The 7,859-nt window shown below is 34.6% G+C and overlaps 1 long non-coding RNA gene across 1 annotated transcript; it reads left to right on the top strand.

The window, feature by feature from the left end:
• The first annotated feature begins 397 nt into the window (after window positions 1-397).
• On the top strand, window positions 398-3,390 carry LOC135196719 (uncharacterized). Its single transcript, XR_010310433.1, has 4 exons — window positions 398-532; window positions 2,034-2,163; window positions 2,692-2,815; window positions 3,044-3,390. It is a non-coding gene; the product is annotated as an uncharacterized LOC135196719 (long non-coding RNA).
• The last annotated feature ends 4,469 nt before the right edge of the window (window positions 3,391-7,859 follow it).

Here is a 7,859-nt window from a genome sequence, read left to right as displayed (position 1 = left end):
AATATTTGTACCTTTATCCCTCACTTCTCGACATCCAACCACAATAAACATTTCCCTCCTCATTGGTCTCAGTCCTTTCTTTGTAGGAAAGGAACGTATTCCCAGACGACTTAGAGATTAACTACCTGATTCTCTGTTTGATGATCTCTCTGGTTTGCAGTTCTCCTCAGCACTAAGGCTCTTGCTGTAAGTGATAATATCCGTATTCCCTGATGGCAGATCATACACTAATTACTATCTCCTTGCGGTACTCCCTTAAACTCACTATTTATCTTTCCATTCCTTGAAGTTGCCGATTCCTAAAACTGCCTAGGTTCGTCGAACAATACCGAAACTACGCAGGAATAGTTCAGCACTTTCTTTCCTCATATATCTGTATTTTTAAGTCTTGTGGAAACTGTAAATGGACGAAACTGCTCTCAGACTCGTCAGTCCAGTCTTCGTTTTCTGACCTGACACTTTCCGCTGTTCGGTTTTCAAGACTTGAGTATCCGTCTAAGTGTTTTTCGACGGTATTTGCATAACTAAAAAGGTAAAGAATGTTATTTCTGCTTTTTTTTAATGTTATTGTTGTGCTAAATTTGTAAATAATCGTCTGAGTGTTTCGACGGTGATCATAAGCAAAAAGGTGACTTTTTTTTGGGGGGGTTTTTTTGGGGGGGGGGCGGGTGGGGGGGCGGGGCGGAGTTTTAAATTCCTATTATCGTGCTGAATGGAAAGTCCTGTGAATTGTTGGTAAAAAGCCGCTTGTTTCTTGTATTTTCATCTATGTCTGTGAAGGAAAGACCATTCGTTTTGGTAGGTTTTAATATCAACGTTGTGTTGAATACGTAAATAATTCCTCTGCGATCAGAGTATCTAGTTATTTTGGAAAATCCATTTAACTTGAAAGTACTTCGATATTACTGGGGCTTTTATTGATGTCTGTGGGTAGAGTATAATAGAGTGAGTTTTAAGACATGGAAGTCTAATTATGTTCGTGGTATCGATTTAATTCCACTGAAGTATTTTTTTACCAAACTTAATGTTAGATTTATTTCCTAGAAACTTATCAATTCGGTCTGACATCGTACCTAGAATCTTTGAGAGTACTGAGACTCAGTTTCACTTAAACATGAACTATACGTTATTAGGTGTTGCCTCCATCCGCATTTTAACTTGTGATGAAAAGGTTTATATTGCCAGCCTTTATATTAATTAATTTATGGTCATCAACCTTACTGGTCGTGCTAGCCATTCAGTCTTAACTTGTGAGCATGTGGTGGGTCAGAAACAATACTGCCTTTTTAAAGCCTCTCTACTTTGGGACCTCAGACTTTGGAGAAATTTTGCTCGTGGGTGAAAACTCGACTATTTGCATTTGTTTCTGTGAATTCAAAGTTAAAGCACGAATTGCCATACCCTTGACAACAACATATTCTATAAATGAAGGTCAGGCTTCCATTTAAGATGATCCAGCTATGATTATGCAGTATATTCCAAAATCACCCTTGTGTTCCTGACCAAGCCATCAAGATACATTAAAACATTAAAATAGCCAGATCCTATTAACAATTGGATTGTTATAAACAAATAAAATGAGAAGTATTAAACGGCTTCTTAATATATCATTTCCTATACGCCACTGGACTTTCAACCACAAAGAAAACTGTTACGTAGTCTAAAACTACTTCCATAAGTATACAGGATTATAAAAAAAACAAATTCAAAACAAAGCAGGCTTTACTTGTGACAGTTTCAAAAGCTAACCCTTGCTTTTGTTTACCACTGCTAATCTTAATTTCATAGAACTGGAACAATAATGGCAACAACAATAACTAGTGAGTTTAAAATTTGTATCAAGGTGTTATTATATAGTTCTCTTCACCTGCAAAGATTTGACTTGTTTTTTTTTCTTTTTTTACTAAATTTCCATATTTCTCATAATGGTCAGTCTAGCCACTGTTCAAACTGCATGTCTTTTTAATCTAATACTTTGGTGTTAATTTAATCTTTCATCGCAATGTTTTCTAAATTGCATAACCTGTTTTCAGAATGCAAATCCCGTACTTCAACATGTTCTGGTTTAACGTTGCACTCTGGACAATCCTTCTCCTGTTTTATATAGCTTATTCTACAGCTTGGGTCGTCGATCAATGCATCATCTGCTGTAGAAGGAAGAAAGTGAGGATCTATTTTTTTTTTATTGCATATAATTAACTAGTTTCCTTAATGTAATATTTATTGCAGATATAATCTAATTTTGTATTATTCATTAATGTAATATTTATTGCATATATAATCTAATTTTGTATTATTCATAAATCATAAACCTGTTGCAGTAAGTTATGTCCACAAGAGACTTCGGAAATAAGTATCACAAAACACAGAAAGCCGGATACTCTAATCTGTACAATGCTAATAATTCCTGTCTAAAAATGATGACTCTTAAAAACCTGAAAGCAGTCGTAACATTTACTGATAGTGGAAATATCTAACATTAATTCAGCTTGTGAAAATCTTAATTAATAATTTCATCAATAAATATGGTTTATTGTGGCCTATATAAGAAAAACGAATAACAGTAAGCTAAGCTAGCAAAGTAATTTGCTGGACTTTTAATCTTTAAGACCGGTTCATATCATCTTGGAATATGTTTCCTTATGTTTACAATTCGACTGTTCATTTTTTCCCTTCTGTTAACATTCGCAGAAGCATCAGAAGTGTTCCCATTCTATAGAAATGACAAGTGTCCAGGATACTCTCTCGGACGACCGTCCTCAGACCGAAGCAGAGGTTTGTCCTCGCCACTCGACAACCTGCTCTACCCTCAATGGTAATGTAAACCTTCTAACTCTTATATAAATCGTGTTCTTAAATATTATCGGCTCTTGATGTGCTACCTTGAGTTTCATACTATAGCTGCCATTAATCTCAGGACTATCTGAACTAGAATAACTAGAATTGATTACTTAAGTTTTTCACAATCTATTTTGTTAGCTTTAGAACACCTTGCCTTCAAATTACCTGAACAAGGCTAAATAGAAATTCTTCTCCCATGCAGGACGTCAAGGCCTTCCTCAAGACGGGCATACTCCGCGTCTTCAACAGACTGAAGAAGTAAGTGTAGCTTCGTCAGTTTCTAGATGATGAGACTGCAATTTTAGACATCTGAGAATGAGAAAATGGGACTTCCAGTAGCAGAATCTCCAACAAATTTTAAACTGAGAGAGCTTTTGGAAAAATAGACAAGGAACTTCACGATATGATGGTAACTGATGTGGTAGTTTACTGTTGACTGGACGAAGAGTGTGAGCATTGCAAGATTATAGGTTCTTACTACGGCAAATTGCTGATGCTGTGATTATCCGGGAAAAATAAATCCCAGGAAGGTATCTTTCGACATTCTATCAACGTTACCTTCCTGGAGTTCGTTCATGGTCACTAATTCAGAGTCCCCCTAATTTTTATGTTAATTCAGTGACGGTAAGAGTTATGCCATACTCTATGGAAGTTGTAAGCAGCAAATTTGAATCGTCTTGTAACCACAGGTTACTCTGCTTCAGAGTTCAGCTCAAGTCTACTTGTATATCCATCATTAAAGGCAATACTACTTAAGAGTATACATGTGAGTGGATATTAAACAGCAAAATAATCTTAACTGTGTGTTTTTGAGAGACCTGCATAGGCGGACTATGACAAACGGGGCATGTTTCTGAAAGAATCTCGTCGGTAATTCTACATTTTTATTTTTCTTGAGCAGACTTGGTTCCTAGCTGAACTGAAATATGCCTAGACAAGAATTTATTTAACTGTCTGCTTTTAAATGACTGGACTGGACTGCAACTTGCCTAGAAAGAATTATTTGTTGTAGTTGTTAGATGACTAGACTTCGACAAGTTTTAAAAATCCATATTTTTAGATTGAGATTATTAGCATTGTGCGTATATTACAGAATCTGGAGTTTTGTAATAATGTGATTTCCAAATCCTCGTGTAGGAAATAATTTACTGTAACAGGTTTATGACATTAATAATAACACCAAATTGGATTTTGTCTTTAATATATCACAATAAAGAGACTATTTAGATTTCATTTCCCCTGGTTTAAGACTTTCACTATTTATAATTAAGTTTATAATTAAGCAAATTACTTTCATCTATGCACACTACATCAAGCACGCGTTCAGTTTAATACTGAAGTGTTAATGAATATTTTTAGTATTAAATTGTTTGACCAGTTTTAAGTCACACTGGACTGTTACTGTAACTACAGGAGATTACATCCACCTCATGAGGTCACTGATGGCTTTCAGTGATATTTATGTCAATTAAATGACCAGCGAACTCGCCACGCCAAATGAGAGTATAAACTCCGAGATAAATTAGTATTCGGAAAGAATTTATAAGATTTCGAGAATGAACCGGACTCGTGAATGAAAAGGTCTGGTTAGAATCTGGACGTAGATAGAGCAGACCAGATGTCGAACTGGTAATACAACTATTGTTCTATTCCCCTACTGACTAAGGAGATTATAAAAAAAAGCTATGAGCTCTTTAAAAATATCGTCAGATTGTACGGCCATAGTGTCCATACATTTGAACGCGTGCCTACAGTATAAAATGTCTTATTAATTTTTGTGAATACTGTTCGAATAATAACAATGCAGACGAAAAATTAACATTTTATCACATAAATAATGCATTGCGTAAATGTTTACTATTCAATTATAGATTTTCAAGATTAATATCATGCCCAATATCTGAAATATTCTCGAAAGTTCATTACATAGGTTTCACGAAACAGCTGAATATGAGGACACGTATATCTCGGTATTAAGTGATCTAGATAGACAATGCTTTCGTAACATCTGAATTAAGCTAGAGAAATTTGTGAATTGGAAGTTTAATTCGAATATATTTTCCACTGCAGGTTGACACGAACCGCTTGAAGACCTTGATTTGAGCAGCAGCTTCTGGGCGCAACAGCCAGGGAAAATACACAAGGTCTAGACAGCACAGTGGAGGATTAAGGTCAGTACAATGAATAATGAAGGGAATTTATAACTAGATAACTTTTATAGAAGACTCCGTCCGTCGGGGAGTATTACCGTCAGCGCACCATAGTACTTGCACTGTGAGCATTACGATTCTGTCTCCATTCTTTTCTCCTTTTCACTGCCTAGAGCAGTGAAAGGCTGAAAGTGTCCCCTTTGCTTGGCATTTAAAGGTCACTGATCTTGTCGAGTACTTTTAGTAGTTGAAGCTTCTCGGATGAATTGTTTGCGTAAACGAAAACTAAAAGGTGATAAATGTATGGGTATGTAGTGGAAGGGGTAAGATGTATGTACCGTAAGTGAACGTATGGAATTAGAATATATATAAGTCATGTGTGTTTGTATGTAAAAGGATGACCTAACAAATAGACGACAAGAAATTCCAAAATGAAAGTGTCGACGTAGTCTCCTCCCAGCCTGACTCAACAGGAGACTGGGACTTTGTCCCTCAACAGTTTTGTTATGTAGTTGTCTCACGTAAATATGGCCTTCTTGCTCTGACAAATGTTCTTCATTCTGAGGTCATCCATCTCGACGGAGAGATTACTTGGACTCCCCACTCCCTCCCCTCTGCCCACCCACGCCTCTCTCTCTCTCTCTCTCTCTCTCTCTCTCTCTCTCTCTCTCTCTCTCTCTCTCTTGCCTTCAATACATTTCTGGAGAGAATTTTGTTGCAGTGCATATTATGGTGTATCCTAAACCTTAGCAATAAAATGTAAGTATTTAACTGTTATTAGTCTCCAAAATTGAATTTTAAACCCAGTTAAAAAGCGACACTATTTTATCCCACCAAAAACTAATTGTGCCGTTTGAGCAAATTTCGCATTAATTCTGACATAACTGCATTGCAGGGCAATTGCAAAATGTTGCACTTTTGTGATCAGCTTTGAAGGGAAAAATGCATTTCTGTCCATACAACTGGGGCTGATATCGGAAGATTTTTATTCTACCGTAGTGGGTGGGCGTTGTAAGAACACGATTATTAAACTAATAAGTATGTGGGGTTGTCTCAGGTCAGTTGAGTACTACGTGGGTTCCTTTATTGGTCGTGTTTTGTAAGCCGTGTTTTTTTGTTTTTTTGTTTAGAAACACAACAACACAATACACACACACACACACACACACACACACACATATATATATATATATATATATATATATATATATATATATATTATATATATATATATATATATATATACATATACATTATCAATATACATAATATTTTATATATCTATATATATATATATATATACATTATCATAACTAGATATTTTTTATTATATTATAATATATTTACATTACAAAATACATTGATATTTTTATTATATATATATATATATATATCTATATATATAATATATATACATATATAATATATATATATATATATATATATATATATATATATATATATATATATATATATATATATTCATACTTATTCTTGTTTTTAGAAATCTATATATGAAACTTAACACTTCATAAGAAATTCGCGTCTGTCCCCTGAAAAAGTTCGAAAACTTCCACAAAAGTTTTAAAAAGGAGATATGTTCAACACAGTATCCAATTGCTTCTTCAAAGTACGTTGAGAGAGAGAGAGAGAGAGAGAGAGAGAGAGAGAGAGAGAGAGAGAGAGAGAGAGAGAGAGAATTTACAAGACCGCAAGCGCTGATTCCATTAACTTGACATAGGAAAGCTGAGAGATATTGGATTCAAAAAGCACGATGCTTTTCGCAGGAAACTCTTCTTGATTCGCTCCAAAAGGCCTTTGCTTTCCACAGTTGAGCAACATAAACACAGCATAAACAGCCGTCCCTCAGCCACGCAATTTCAACCTAACTTTTTTTTTTTTTTTGGATTTTTAGGAGGCAATTCTCCCCAGAACTTTTATCGAAGAAGTTGATGTAGCAACATGACTGACTTCCCAGATGTTTATAAGGGAGTTGATATAGTGTTTCTGAAGTGATTTACTCCTCCTAAAGTTTGGCGATACGTCAGAGTTATCCAGTTGTCGCTTTCTTTAACTATGTGTTCATCCGCAGCAGATGCAGTTAATAAAGTGTCTTATGATCTGCAAATGTTGAAGCGAGGAGCGAATTCATTCCTTCTTTCTTCTGGCGTCTCTCGAATTTCAGGTTTGTCGGTTTTTTTTTCTATTTCCTCATATTTATTTTCTTTAGTTTAAATTATCGTCAAATTAATCTTGAAGACTTTGAGAAATAAGCTTTGTAACAAATATTATTAAATAAACTTTAGTTTTTTATTTATTTAATGTTGCTTGCAGGTATAAATATTATTTAATGTTATTTCATAAAATATATTTCAAATCAAACAGATTACAGGGGAATATAAGTCAAAAACATTTATTTAAATTTACTCTTGCTTGAGGGAGTACATATTATTCAATGTTATGGCATCAAAATTTATATTTAACGTTTTGATATTACAGGTAAAAATGAATTAAACTCTTCAAATTCAATTCATTCTTGCTTGAGGGAATGCACATTATTCCTTGTGATGTTATTATACAATATATTTTTTGTGTCATGAAAATAAAGGGAAACAATTAAGCTGTTTAATTTAAATATATTTTTGCTTAAGGGAATACGAATCATTTAGCGTCATGATATTAACAAATATGTATCACGTTATGAGATTAGAGGGTTAAATAAATACGGTGGCAGGAATTCATATCAGACTCTCTTTTCCTCTTTAAACAAAGACGAGCTGTCTTTTCAAAAGCTGTCACAAAACCTGCTTCCATTTGTAGGCTATTGCTTCGAAACGGGAACAATTTTTCCGCCTCAAAAATGGAACG

The sequence above is a fragment of the Macrobrachium nipponense genome, chromosome 18 (genome assembly GCF_015104395.2).
Source record: "Macrobrachium nipponense isolate FS-2020 chromosome 18, ASM1510439v2, whole genome shotgun sequence".
Lineage (NCBI taxonomy): Eukaryota > Metazoa > Arthropoda > Malacostraca > Decapoda > Palaemonidae > Macrobrachium > Macrobrachium nipponense.
The sequence above is the reverse complement of the archived record's forward strand: the minus strand, read 5'-3'. Positions and strand labels throughout refer to the sequence as shown.